Raw genomic sequence first — 15,350 nt, 5'->3', positions numbered from 1 at the left:
AGTGTCTCTAGGCAGTGTGTGATTAATGGCACACAAATGTGATAATGCACTCAGGCTGACCCTCCTGACAGTGTTGAGTTATTTTCTCTCTTCTGGGCAACCAACTGCATATTTGTGTCAGCACCCTTGATGATATCAGCGATATAAATTGTGTTTATCACTGGTCTATGAAAACTTAGAAAAGTGTCTAGAAAAAAAGAAAAAAAACTTAGGGAGCATGAGAATGAACACTAGTTTGCATTTTCTTTCTTTCTTTCTTTCTTTCTTTCTTTCTTTCTTTCTTTCTTTCTTTCTTTCTTTTTTTTTTTTTTTTAGCATTCAAATTCGATCGTGTTGTCTGTAAGAGTGGAGCCTGTCTCTGTGTCTCTCTAAGCACCTTGAAGTACTCAGCACGTTTGCTAGAATGTGTTTTAAAGACTCCAACCCAACGAGACTTCATTGTGTGCCTGTGTCTGTGGTGGGTGGGGGGAGATAGAGATTGAAACCCTGGGAAGGCAGCCGGGGCCTCCTGGGGCCCAACGTGAGGGGGCTGGCTCAAGGCGCCGTGGGAAACGTCCCTCTGGGTGGTACTGCAAAGCAACAGGACACGTCCAGGGAGCAGGAGCTTTTCCAATTCTGGTGGACTTCTGCCAACAGGGCGCTGGCAATGTTTAACAACCAGGTCTCTGGGGGAACAAAGTCCTGATGTGAAACATTTGCTGATGTCTCTGGTGTGAATACTTTCATCGTGGCCAACTGCAAGCTGGCGCTGGGAAGCTGTGGCACGTGGAGCTAGGAAGAGATGTGCACTCTGGGCCCCTGTGAGCCAGTCAGGGCGAGTCCACAGGGTTCTGTTTCCATGCAATCCATTCATTCGTGGCAGGACCACAACCACTTCTTGACGCAGGGGCCACCGAAGGGGGGCAGGGTCATGAGCCTGGCCAGATGGCCTGTCAGGCAACCAGCCCTGCCAGCGAGGACGGGCCTGGTTGAGAGGCAGCAGGAGCTGCTGCAAAGCCGTAAAACTGAGGCAGAAGTCCTGGCAAGGGTATGGGGATGCCTGCACTCAGGGAGGCTGCCGGGGTGCCAGCACTCAGTTCCCTTCTTTGGCCAATTACAAGACTGGCATCGTGCCTTGTGATCCATGTGCAGTGACTGAGGCTGTGAGTGTCCTTCCTCTCCTGGTCAGACCCGGCTCAGACACGGCCCTGGGGGAACCAGCTGACAAGGAAGATAAGAGCGGCTCTGACTCCAACACCAGGGCCCAGGTGGGCCAAGGACTTCAGTGAACACTCAGGGGATGAATCTGAAGCCTCCATTTACCGACATACGAGGAGGGAAACGATTGTTTCAGTATTCAGGCCTTCTGAGGAATGACATCATTTATTCTATCAGCAAATATTTCTCGGTGAACAAGAGGGATAAGATTTTAAAGCTATTAAGGAGTCTGCATTCTCGAAGAAGAGACAGATGAGAGACAATTTCATTTCCGATTCAGATGAAATCATGAAGGCCTCAGTGGTGACCAAGGGGGACAGGCATGCTGCTTTAGATAAGGTAGTCGTCGTGCTCCTTCTGAGAAGACAATGTTTGAACTGAGATCTGAAAGGTGAGAACAGAATAGTCGTTCCAAGAGCTGTGGGCAAAGGCAGGAGATAGGTAAGTACCAAGGTCCTGAGGCAGGAAGAAGGAATTGTGTTTATCCTTGTTGGCATATAATTTTTTGTGAACCTCTTTGGGTCGATTTTGCTGGGGGCTCTCTGTGCCTCTTGGGTCTGGATTTTTGTTTTATTTCCCAGATTATGGAAGTTATCAGCTATTATTTCTTCAAATACATTTTCTGCCCCATTTTCTTTCTCTTCTCCTTCTGGGACTCCTATAATGTGAATGTTACTATGCTTGATAGGATAGTATCACTGAGTTCTCTTAATCTATTCTTGTTTCTTTATTGTTATTTTTTCTTTCTCCTGTTCAGCTCTGTCTTCTAGGTCACTGCCTGGTTTCTCTGCCTCCTCTCGTCTGCTATTTATTCCCTCTGGTATACTTTTAATTTCAGTTATTGTGTTCTTCATCTCTAATTGGTTATTTTTTATATTTTCTATCTCTTTGTTGAGTGTCTCAGTGAGATTCTCCGCTTTTTGCTCAAGTCCAGGGAGTATTTTTATGACCATTAATCTAAATTTTCTACCAAGCATATTGTTTATCTTTTTATTTATTATTATTATTATTATTTTTAGCTTTCTTGCTGTGCGTTTGTCCTGGTCTTTCATTTGGGACATATTCTTCTGTCTCCTCATTTTGTCTCTGTTTCCATGTGCTGGGAAAGTCAACTCTGTCTCCTACTCTTGAAAGTGGTGGCCTTATGAACAAGAGGTCCTGTGGTGTCCCTCACTGCAATGTCCCTTGTTTACCTGAACCTGCTGCTTCAGGGGTATCTCCTATATGTGCTGGGTGTACTTTACTATTGGGGCTGAGCTGTCCAGTTGTCTGCAGTGGATCTCTTTGCCTGTGCTCAGTCCCTGTGTTGTCAGTGGGCCAAAGTGGTGCTGCCTTGGACTTGAGTTGGGTCTCCCCAAACATTTACCAGAACTACAGGTACATCAGATTTCCGGGCACTCTCTCTGTGTTGCTCCCAAGAGGCTTTCATTGGAGGGAAGAGCCTGGAATCAGACCAGATGTCTGCCCCATGGCCACTGCTGGGGCCACAGTGGAGCTGATACGTAAGGTTATCTTCTCTTCCTACTTTGGAATGGGGTTGGGTCCGGTCACAGCTGCTTGCTGGTGATACTTTGCATGGGCCCCTGCCAAGGGCAGGTTGGAGAAGATGGCTCTCCAGGAGAATGCAAGATGGTTGCATTGTTAGCAAATGTTTTCCATGTGGCTTCTTCTCTAATTAGTGGAGAGTTTGTTCTGCCAGACTTCAGGCCGTTTTCTGGGTTATTTACATGGATGTGGGTGTTATTAAGGTGCATCTGTGAGGCCAGGTGAGCTTAGGAACTTCCCATTCTGTCATTTTCCCTGTAAATCCAAACTTAATTTTGATGCTGAGCAGGAGGTGCCATCAATGCCACAGAGAGGTTTTTCTTACAGAACAGATACTTTTAAATTTTTTATTTTATTATTATTATTTTTAGATTTTATTTATTTATTCATGAGAGACAGAGGGAGAGGCAGAGACATAGGCAGAGAAAGAAGCAGGTTCCCTGTGGGGAGCCTGATGAGGGACTTGATCCCAGGACCCTGGGATCACAACCTGAGCCAAAGGTAGAGGCTCAACCACTAAGCCACCCAGGCAGATACTTTTTTTAGTTAAACATTTTGTTTTGAGATAGTTGTAGATTCACATGCAGGTATAAGGAATAATACAGAGAGATCCCATAGACATTGGATACCTACTTTCCCTCAGTGGTAACATCTTATAAAGCCATAGTGCAATATCACACCCAGGGTATTGGAATTGATGTGGTCAAGATACAGAACATTTCCATCACCATAAGCATCTCTAAGGTTCCCTTTTTAAGCCACTCTCACTTATTTCCTGCTCCCTTCTCACCATCATCCTTAGAAACCAGTACTTATCATTTAAAGAATGCTATTTGGTTGGAATCGTTCTGTATATAACCTTTTAAAATTTATGTTTTCACTCAGCATAATTTGCTGGAGATTTATCCAGGTTGTTTGTGAATTAATAGTTCATTCCTTTTTATTATCGTGTAATATTCCACAGTATGGATGTGCCACTGTTTAACCATTCACCCATTGAAGGTCACTTGTTTCCTTCTAGTTTGGAGCCATTTGGAGGAATTAGGTTGCTAAAAACATACATGTACAGGTTTTTGTGTAAACAAAAGTCTTCATTTTTCTGGGATAAATGTCTACATATACAGTTCCTAGGTTGTATGGTAATTACATGTTTAAATTTTAAGAAACTACCAACCTGTTTTTCAGAGTAGCTGTACCAGTTTACATTCCAACTAGCAATGTGTAAGTGATCCAATTTCCCTGCATCCTTGCCAGCATTAGTTGTTGTCACTAGTTTTTATTTTAGCCATTCTGATGGGGCTTAGTGATATCTCATTGTGGTTTTATTTTGCATTTCCCTAATGGCTGATGATAATGAACATTTTTCTTAGGCCTATTTGCCATTTGTGTATCTTCTTTTTTTTTTTTTTAAGATTATTTATTTGTTTATTTATTCATGAGACACACAGAGAGAGAGAGAGAGAGAGAGAGGCAGAGACACAGAGGGAGAAGCAGGCTCCATGCAGTGCAGGGAGCTCGATGTGGGACTCAATTCCAGGACAGGACTCCAGGATCACACCCTGGGCTGAAGGCAGCGCTAAACCGCGGAGCCACCCAGGCATCCCAGCCATTTGTGTACCTTTAGTGGAATGTCCCTATGTGTGTTTTGCCATGTTCTAATTGGATTGTTTGCTTTTTCACTGTTGAGGGTTCAGTTCTGGATACTAGTCCTTTGTCTGACATGCGGGTTGCAAATTTTTTTCCCCACTCTGTAGCTTGTCTTTTCATCTTCTTAACAGTTTTTTGTTTGTTTGTTTATTTGTTTTTGCAATGGGAAAGTTTTTAGTTTTGATGAAGTGCCATCTATCAACTTTCTACTTTATGAATCATGCATTTGCTATCAAGTCCCAGGACTCTGTCTAGGCTTAGACCCTGGAGACTTTTTTCCAAAAGTTTTATAGTTTTACTTAAAAATCTGTGATATATTTTGAATTAATTTTTGTATAAAATGTGAGACCAAGGTTTGAGGTTTGTATTTTTTTCATTCTTGTTTTTTTTGTCTATGAATCTCCAATTGCTCCAGCATTATTTCTTGAAACATTGATTCTTCCTCTCTGATTTGTTTTTGCATTTTTGTCAAAAGTAATTCATTTGTGTAGGTCTATTTCTGAATTCTTTATTCTGTTTCCTTGATTTATGTGCTATCTCTCTGCCAGTACCACACAGACTTGATTACTGTAGCTATATAGGAAGTCTTGAAATTGGGTAAACTGATCCCTCCTACTTTTTTCTTCTTTTAAAAAACTGTCTTGACTATTCTAGTTCCCTTGAATTCTCATATAAATTTTAGAATAATTTTGTCTATGTGTACAAAAAATCTTGGTGAGATATTCATAGAAATAGCATTAAATGTGTATATCATTTTGGAGAGAATTGACATCTTTACTATATTAAAACTTCCAAGCCATTGGCTCAGAAGAGCTGTCCATTTATTTAGATCTTGTCTGATTTTTTTCATCAGCATTGTATATTATTCAGCATACAAAGTTTTGTTAGATTTACACCTAAGCATTAATTTTTTGAGAATTGTAAATGGTATTGTATTTTTGATTTCCATATCCACATGTTCCTTGCTAGTATATAGAAATACATTTTTTTTAAAGATTTTATTTTTTTATTCATGAGAGACAGAGAGAGAGAGAGGCAGAGACAGATGGAGGGAGAAGCAGGCTCCATGCAGGGAGCCCGAAGCGGGACTCGATCCAGGGTCTCCAGGATCATGCCCTGAGCAGAAGGCAGGTGCCCAACCGCTGAGCCACCCAGGGATCCCCCTAGAAATACAATTTTTTAAAAGGATTTATTTATTTTAGAGAGAAGGATGGGCAGAGGGGGAGAAAGAGAGAGTCTGAAGCAGACTTTGTGCTAAGCATGGAGCCCAATGCAAAGCTTGCTCTCACAATTCTGATATCACGACCCTGAGATCATGACCTGAGTTGAAACCAAGAGAGTTGGACACTTAACTGATTGTGCCACCCAGGCGCTCCTAGAAATACAATTTTTTAGAAAGTTGATCTTGAATCCTGTGCACTGCTGATCCCATTTATTAGTTCTAGGGAGTGTTTTGTTTTGTTCTTGTTTTTTGTATATTGTTTGGAATTTTCCATGTAATTGTGTCATCTGCAAATAGGGGTAGTTTTATTTTTCCTTTCTAACCTATACGCCTTTTATTTCTTTTTATTGCCTCATTTTATGGCTAGAGCTTCAAAGCACTATGTGGAGTAAGAGTGGTAAGCGCAGGCTTCCTTGCCTTGTTCCTGATCTCAGAGGTAAACAGTCAGTCTTTTTGTCAAGTAGAGGAAGTTCCTTTCTAAGATATTTATTTTTATTAACAAATTTAGCAATTCAATATTTATGAACACTACAGGAGTTTGCTTTCCCCTTAAAATTTTTTCTTTTCGATATGATAAAAATCGTATTTTTCAAAATTTCTTTTCAAGTTTACAAAAAGACTTTTGTTATCTTTTCCCACTGAAAGGACGTTGTGTTATTGTTTTATCTTTCCTGGGTTTGTTATGGAACACACTCCTTACATGGAGAAAATGTTTGCTACCAGTCTTAAGCTAACTTACTAAGAATGAAAATAAGTCTCGGGTCATAATTTGGCTAGTGAAGGAAACACTTCTTTATGGCATTGGTTATAACACAGGGAAAGATGTTGGGAAATAGCAGAGAATGAGACTGTGGGTTGGACAGCCAGGCTTTGGCCGTCTGCTGACCCTGTCTCTTCCCTGTCTTATGCCTCCTAGCCCTGCAACAAGCTGGTGTTCAGAGGTCTTTCTCTTCCTAACTTCAATCGCTTGGTGGCTACGTGGCATTGCAGACCAAGCCTCTGTTCTCCTCTGATCCTGCCTCATTTATTTGCTTCTAGGTCTCGGCTTTCACCCAGCCTGTTCAGTGGAGACTGCAGGACAAGAAGACCAGCAGTATTATTTTCCTTCTTAGATGATCCAGGCCCTTGGGTTTCTGAGCACACCTCTACTGCTTACACAGTTGGCCTTGCCATTATCTAACGCTCCCGGGTGCTACATATTTGCTCTAAAAAATGAGCTTCAATCCCAGGGCCTAACTATTATGAACCACAAACTGAATTGAAAATCTAGCAAAATATATAGTTCAGATCTATAGACATCAGGTAGTGTGGGCTTTTCCTTTAGTTTCTTTGCTTTCATCATACAGATGAATTATCTGCACTGATCAACCCTTTTTGGTAACTTCTGATCCCTTCTTGTGTTCTGGCTGGTGTTAACATAACCTGCTGTATGTCTGAGTCTTCTTTTGTTCTCCATTTCTGCATTTTCTCTTTGAGAGATGAAACTGCAAGTAGCAATGCTGCCCAGGATCAACACATGAAGAGAGTAGTTCACAGCTGCACAGCATTCTGGAAACACCTTTGTGCCTCCCTTTAACTGCACAATCCTCATGATTGACTTCTAGCATTTTTACTGTCTTTCCTCTGAGAAGCTTGAAGCACTTTAATCTTTATTGGTATATTTCATAAGACGCAACATATACCAAGATTGACAGGCATTTCTATGGGTAGTTCAGTATTTTATTGATAAAGATATTTTACATAATTTTGAATGAAAACAATCTTATGCACTTGAGCCCACAGACCCTTTGAGTATCCCAGGCTCTGGGAGGAGCACTTAGATTTGTGCTTTGGTTACTAATAGTTCCCCAATTGCTCAAAGGGATTTATGTCTTTAAAATACAATAACAAAGACCTTAGGTCTCAGGAACTGACTAGAACTGTAAGGAGAATGGTCAGTCCTTCTTAAGGAGCAAGCTTGACAAGGGGTGGGCACTTTCACTGTGATAGACCCTACTACGACTGTGCCGTAAATTCAATCTCAGACCAGATTCGCCTCAATCAGCAGGTATCTATCAGGATACCTATCAGGATGGGTATCTTCAGATATTATTTGGCATGAACTATATCCTGTAAGAAGCTTTCAGAAACTTAGTTTGAGTTTTGGAGAGTTAGAGGGAGAAAATGTAAGTTGCTGCTTTAGAAGAGAATTGAGACTAAAACTAGTCTAACTTTAAAAGAAGGGACATTCTTATAGCTCAAGGCAGTGCAATGGTAGCATAGCATTTCCTGGTCACTGCGCCACACTGGCCAGACAGTAATGTCAATCATCTACCACATGGGCTGGCAGTGTCTTTGAATGGTCAACGACTAAAGATTTAAGCAAGAATGTTAGTTTTTGACTGAATTTGCACCTCTGGGACAGTAGAGGGAGGGGTGAGTCCCAGACAAACCGCCATCTATGAGGCCTGTCCATATTATATCCATGTTCCTTTTACCAACAGCAAAAAACATGCATTTACAGGAGGTGCACACAAACAAGATTCTTTGGGGGCACATTTCTGTCTTTCTGTCTGATTATTTGTGACTAGAAAAACGGAAGCCAATTGGTATTTCTAGTATTGGAAAGAGGTGCATGTTGGGGTAGCCACAGTTCATGTTGGTGCCCGTGTACAAAAGTATGGCTGAAAAGTTTGTGAGGATAAAATTCAAGAGAGACTCCTAGGAAAGGTAGAGAATAGACTGGAAGTGTGAAAAGAAAGATATAACCGGCAATACAAAGACTAGAGATGTACCTTTTCACCTTCTGTGAAAATTAGAAATGATCACGACATATTCCATTGCCTTCCTAGAAATATACGGACATCATTCCATGTCTACCCACTTTTCAACACCAATAGCCTCTCTCTTGTATGACTCTCACCTGATCACCCAACCCAGAGGAGGCAGATTCTGGACCGTGAATCTTACTCTAAAATAGACTGCTTTGGGCACATAAGTGTTAGATACTTATATTTTTGTGTTCACACCTTCTTTCTTTATCTATGTCATAACTTCCTAAGATCAGGGCCAATGTCTCCCACTTCTTCCCAGCATGGTACTTTGCACTAGTAAGTGCTAGTGAATGTTTTCACTGATGGTTAGAATAAAAATGAATGGAGAAAAAGCTGAGGATTTAAGGAAAGAGAAAAAATGCCCAACCCCATCATTTATAAAATGTAATATTAAAAAAAATGCAACAGTTTTTTTTTTATAAAAATTTTATAAAAATTATACATTTATAAAATGTAACAGTGTTACAGTTAGAGGGTGCTTGCACCCTGCCCATGTGGACTGCATTCTATCTAGAATGTCTCCATAAAGCAGTATAAAAATACCATCAGGACTCTGTTTCATTAGGGTGAACACTGCTGTACTTTTGCAAACTTGTGTATGTGCCAAGTTATAGGATTGATTTAAGTGTAGTGATCGTATCTTGAGTAGTCAAAAGAGTAATTGGGGAAGGCAAGATTGGTTTTATAGCAAACGATTGCAGGAAATCTTACCTGAATCTTTTCAGTTTATCATTTTCCTATGCAATGTTTCATTAGCTAATTGTTATTGAGACAATGAAGGACTTGGTTCCCAAACAGTCAATTACTTTGTCCAATTTGGGTAATAAAAACATTCTATGAATTGAAATATAGTTTACTTTGAAAGGAAATCCTGTCTCCCTGGAGGCTGTTAAATGGTTTGGGGAAAATGGTTCTACTATTCGCCTCTTTGTTGCAACATTATATGTTGGAAAAATACGCTTAATTACATTTGGTTGGCTCTAAAGACTTTCTGGTGCAAACTGCTCTGATAGTAACAAGGAAAACTTGCATGTGAGAGTTGTACAGGGAAACCTGGGGCCTAGGGAGGTCGTGGAATAAGTACAATGTGTGTATAGCACGTTGCAGAGCAGATCTGAGAGCCTCCACCAGCCACTTGAGGTTGAATCCACTTGTTCTTGCATTATTGTCTCATGCAGTAAAAATGCAAATAACCACTCAAAAGGATCCTCCATAGTGTTTAGGTTATGTATCTGAGGATGCCAAAGTGCTGAGGCCTTTGGGAATTTCTAAATTGTAAACTTAGTTTTTATTATTAATTTGACTTTTTAGTAGTAAAAATGCATTTTCTACTCAACAGTTATACTAGCCTACCATAACATTGATGCTTCTCTTTAAAAAGCTTTTAGATTGCTTTTAGGAGGGCCTACAAATGAATCATTGTCATAAAACAATGTGTTTAGGAGGCCTTAATGTTCTTGAAAGGTTTCCTTGGCCAGTTTTGCCATGTATTTAAGACAAATCCCTCTCCAAATGCTGTCACTCACCAAGACACTTGGAAGGTGGATTTTCTTGGGACATAAAGATGGCAGACGTAGTGGCCCAATTCTTTTTACTTTTTAGAATCATTTAAATATTTCTCTCTTTTTAAAAAGGAAATCAATGTTTCCTCTAATTCCTATGGCAGGAGGGTGTACGCATGTGCCTGAGTGTTGGCGTGCGTGTGTACGTGCACACACACGTGTTCCTGGCCCCATTTGATGCTATAGCTGAATCTCATTGTTCTTTCTTTAGGACCTGACTGGTTGCATAGGAAAGATCTGGAGCTGCCTGTGCCTTTATCTGCATGCCTCATCTGAAGGGACTCAGGACTGTGTTTGCTCACGAAGAGCCATGTCTACAAGTACCTGTTTGTTTGAGGACTCAGAAAGCTTGTCTCAGTGTGGAAGACATTATCCAAGTCTTTGCTCTTGTCTCCTTAATGGGGCCCAGCAACAATCCTCCACCCCTGGAATTCTCTGCTTAGTGATATGTTCCTGAGATACATCCTGGTTTGATGCTAATAAGCACCAAACTGTCAAGTCTGTGTTTTTGAGCTGTCATATATGTGTCTGACGTTAGAGTTCATCTCTGAATGAATAGAAACAGCTTCAAATAAACTTTATTTTTGTTAATATGATGAAACTGAACACAATGTAATATTTGAGGGGCTTATACTATTATTTACCTGCATGACACCATCTTGAGAGTACCTATAGTCCCTTTCATACTGTTGAGCATATAGTAGATACTAAATTTAATATTGTTGAAACTGAGCTATTTAAAAAGTGGAAAAGTTCTGTTCTGGTTACAGTGGCTATGGCTGCCTGCTGCTTTTCAAAATTACATAGTATAGAGTTATAAGTCTCAAAATACTATCCTCTGTGTTAGATGGATTGAATCAATGGCCCCAATTCATCCTGAATCCATGCCCTTTGCAATGCGTTTGCAGCTTTTCCCATCGAGAGGTGACATATATCTCTAACTTGCTTTGGCCAAAGGGATGTTAGCAGACGTGAAATAAGCAGATTTTTTTTTAAAGGTCCTTTCACATTTCTGTATTCTCTCTAGGTCCTCTGCCTTCAAAATGAGAACATACCCATGCTAGAAGATGAGTCAACTCACCCCAGGTGTCCCAACCAAGGCCATCCTAGACCAGCTGACAGCCAGTTCACTGTCAGACACATGAGACAGCCCAGTTAAGGTCAGCATTGCTGCCTAGCCTACTCTGGATGCCTAGGCATTTTGAGTGACTGTCAGTGTAAGAGCAAGCCCAGCCAAGTCCAGAAAGAGAGCCCAGCTTATCATAGAATCATAAGCAAAATAAATTCTTATTATTTTATACCACCGAGTCCCAGATGTTTGTTACCCAGAATTATTGTGGCACTAGATGATCCATAAAATATTAAGTACAATGTCATCTTTGATTCCTAAGTCACTCAGAATTTTAATCAGAGGAGTTGTTATGAAAATTAAATATCTTTGCCCAGTGATGGAGATAAGGACAGGATAGGGGATTGAGTGAATCCTCATAGACCCTCTTATCATATATTCACTTCTGAACAAAAATTTGTGGCATGTGATGTGATAGGCATAAGGGGTTCTACAACAAATGTATTTGAATTGTTGTCAGATGCAAGCATGTACAATTGTTCTACATCCCAAGTTACATAAAAATAAATAAACAACAAAAGCCAAACCAAAAACACTCTTTGGTTTCCTAACCTTTGTCTTTTTTTCTAATAAAAAGTAGGGCCTGGGATTATTTAATTTTATACTTAAATGGATTCCAGATAAGTATAAATTAATGGCTTACATTTACACATTTAGTATATAGAGTATCATCGTTCTTTGTCTGCAGGCAATAGACACTGACTCTGGCTTAATCAGAGAAGGAATTAATTGGAAGCATATTGGGGAATGCACAGAATCACAGGGAAAGTTGGAGAAGTAGCCTGGAAATGGACAGAAATGAAAGTGTCTCTTAGGATAGCAAAGGGAAAGGAACGGAAAAGCACACTAATTTTTAAAAGTGTAAAGTCCACTGTATGTGGCTTTAGTTTTTGTTTTCCACTACAATCTCTTCCTTGGTTCCCTTATGTTAGGGTGGGGGGCAAGGTTTCTTTGAGGGCTGTTTATTGATGGGAAAGTTGACTGGGCAGTTGCCTAAAGACAAGTGGGTGAGTGAATCTTCCTCCGTGGTCCCTATGATCGGAGGTGAAGTGAAACCTCAACTCTAGATTCCCTGGTCTGTGATGGTCACACACATACTGCCAACTTGTTCCCTGCCAGGCCTAGCTGGACAAATGTGGATTCAGGATAAACAGGTAAGGACCTACCACTTCGGAATGAGTTTCTCAATCAATCTGAGCCTCAGTTTCCTTATCCATAAAATGAGGATAAAAAAGGTATCTGCCTCATAAGAGTATTGTCAAAAAACTCATACACAACCATTCACCTAAAGTTAGCTTAGTTCTACTCAAGGGGAACTGGACAGGAGGATGTGTTGTTTTCATTCCCAGAGTGAAGACTGAGGCAGGCAGGTAGTGAATGGGAAGACCACAGGCTTTAGGCCAGACCAACTTGGCCTCCACTCTTGATTCCACACCAATGAAATGTGTAACCCTGGGCAATGTTCTTACTCTTTCTGCTTCTTAGCTTCTCATGAGTAAACTGCCCTTGGAGGCTTGTCAGGAGGACTGAGTGTCTGTAGGGTGCTCAGCCATGTCTGAAATTTGGTGGGTGTCCAAGAGTGAGGATCACTTCCTTCCCTTGCCTTAAGGTGGCTGTGCATGTTCTATCCTTGGGGAGCCCTTAGTGGAAAAGAGGAACAGGGTACAGAATTCAGATGTTCGTTTTACTACATCCTCCCTTCCAGGAAGGCACACTGGCAGATAACGAGACTGGTCTAGTGTCCTCTTTTGGAGAAGCCACTGTGCCCTCAGCAGAGTCCTGCTTCCAAAATCACATCCTACTCAGTAGGTGTTCATTCAGAACACTTATGAAGGGGCGCCTGGGTGGCTCAGTTGGTTGAGCATCTGACTCGTGATCTCGGCTCAGGTCTTGACCTCAGGGTTGGTGAGTTCAAGTCCCACATTGGGCCCTATGCTGGGCATGGAGCCTATTTAAAACAAAAACAAAGCAAAACCCTCCCAAAAGATACTTAAGGACAACAAAAACTAAGAAAGCTGAGCTGCTCTCCCGCTGACATTGCAGCAGCATCTTCCCTTCTCTTCCTCCTCCTCTACTTTCTCCTTATGCTACCATTAATGTAACTTCAAGTGTCATGGGGAGAAATGCAATCTCGTATCTGTGTTTCATAGTTTCACTTCCATATCAAAGATACATTTCTTTGTCCAAGAGGTACTTCAGTACAAGAGAGAAATGTTCATGTGGGTCCCTGGACTTTATACCCACACAAGTGAACGCACTCAGGCTAGAATTATTTTTGACCTTTTGTGATAATGTTCTTGGCCAAATCTTTTCAACTTTTGGCTATATTCTTATTCTGTCCTTAGAGTTGAGGAGATTTGGGGAGAGTGGTTGCTTTTATTAAGGAAGAAAAAAGAAAAAGAGAAGGAAGGAAAGGAGGGAGGGAGGGAGGAAGGGAGGGAGGGAGGGAGGAAGGAAGGAAGGAAGGAAGGAAGGAAGGAAGGAAGGAAGGAAGGAAGGAATATCTCATGGAACAATTAGGGTTCAAGTTTCCCAAATCAACGTTCAAGTTCAGAAGATGTGATGTCAGATTCCTTCCAGCGCCCGCAGCTGCACGGGCGTCCCTGTAAATACACACAGACTGCACCTGGAGCAACCTTCATCTCCCCACCTGCTTTCTCAACCTCTCACAAGCATGCTCTTTCTCTCTGGGCTAGAATGGAGATGTTGTATCTTCTCAAATGGGATTTCTTAGAGAGGAGAGGAGAGGTTAAAAACTTGGCAGATGTTCATGTGAAAGCTGAGAGCTCTATTTGGGGCAAAATTATTGAATGAAAGGGTAATGGGACTTGGGAAATCTGCTTTGGCTTAATATCTGCAACTCATTCATAGAATGAAGCAAGAGCACAGGTTCTTGCTTTAAATAAAAACAAAGCAGTAATTTGCTAAAATAATGGTGTTTCTCCCTGTGCACTTCGGTTGGCAAAGCATCCCGCGGGGCTCTCCTGGGGTCGGTGCTGACATTTCTGTTTCCACTTACCCTCTGAGTAGTTCACTTATGAGGTTTCACTTGTCCTGCTTTGTCAGGAAGCGGGGAAGTTTCTCAACAAAAGATGCTATGGTTTGGTTGATTGTCTACACTGGTGAGTTGGGTGGCAAACTGATAATTTTACTCATTTGGAAAATGTGTTAGGAATAGGAATGCTCTCCATCATTCAGGCCCTATCTCCTTTCAGTCTTACTAAGAGCTAAGATTTATGAAATGTTTTGAGGGTTCATTTTGCTCCAGGTGCTGCTCTCAGTGTTTTTGGTGGGTAAGTCATGCTAATACTTGTGAATGGTCTGTTTCTTTGTAGATGTATCCCATGGGCCTAGAACAGTGCCAGGCAGATAGCTGGTGCTCAACAAAGTTGATAATAGTCGTTGATGATTAGAAATCCCTCATTACTGCCCTCTGAGGAAGGTAGTTTGTGGATGAGGAGACTGGGAGCCAGAGAAGCTAAATGATTATCCCCAGGTCACGTGGCTAGGAAGGGGAGGAGCTGGTGTAGAGCAGAACCTGGCTGTTGGCCACAGAGCAGGAGGTCTTGGCCCCTGTGAAGCGCAGTCTTGCTTCTCCTCCACATTCTCCAGAAACCTACTGAACCCATTGGTCCCTGTATCAGAATATCCCAGGGCTGACATATTCCTGATTTGAGCTACACTTATTCCCTAATAGGTGACTATCATCTTCCATTGCTTTCTCTACCCTCTCTCCTGCTGGGGTCTCTGAAATTTCACTTATCTGTTATGGCCAATTGAAGCCCTGCTCCTCCCCGAAGCCCTCAGGGAGCTCTCCTTGCCTCCTGTGCCAGGATCTTGAACCATACTTTCAATGCTGATCAGACTGAGTCTAGGTTACCTTTGACATTGATGAAGATTTTGTCCTTCCAATCAGGTCTTAAGTTTCTAAGGGATGGTGACAATCTCGGACACAAGAATTGAGCTTTGATCAAGTAATTGTCACCCTTTCCTTCAGTCTCCCACCTCTGCTATGTGCCATTTTCTTCCTCATGACAGATCATATCAAAAGGGGCTGGGAATTAGAAATTGAGTAAAACTGAAGAGAAGGTTTAATGTAGTAGAGGTCGTTTGTCCCAGTGGTTTTGAACGTGGACTTTGCCCTCCATTGGCTCATTTTTGACTCTCATAGATGTTTTACTAATCTATTGCTGGGTAACCAGTTACCCGCAAACTAAATGCTATAAGGTCCCATA

At 41.5% G+C, this 15,350-nt stretch overlaps 1 long non-coding RNA gene across 1 annotated transcript; it reads left to right on the top strand.

Annotated features, from left to right (window-relative positions):
- Nucleotides 1-999: 999 nt before the first annotated feature.
- Nucleotides 1,000-11,650, top strand: LOC140632886 (uncharacterized). Its single transcript, XR_012030542.1, has 2 exons — nt 1,000-1,638; nt 10,198-11,650. It is a non-coding gene; the product is annotated as an uncharacterized lncRNA (long non-coding RNA).
- The last annotated feature ends 3,700 nt before the right edge of the window (nt 11,651-15,350 follow it).

Source organism: Canis lupus, chromosome 5, assembly GCF_048164855.1.
Source record: "Canis lupus baileyi chromosome 5, mCanLup2.hap1, whole genome shotgun sequence".
NCBI classification, from domain to species: Eukaryota; Metazoa; Chordata; class Mammalia; order Carnivora; family Canidae; genus Canis; species Canis lupus.
This window is presented reverse-complemented; position numbering and strand designations above follow the sequence as displayed.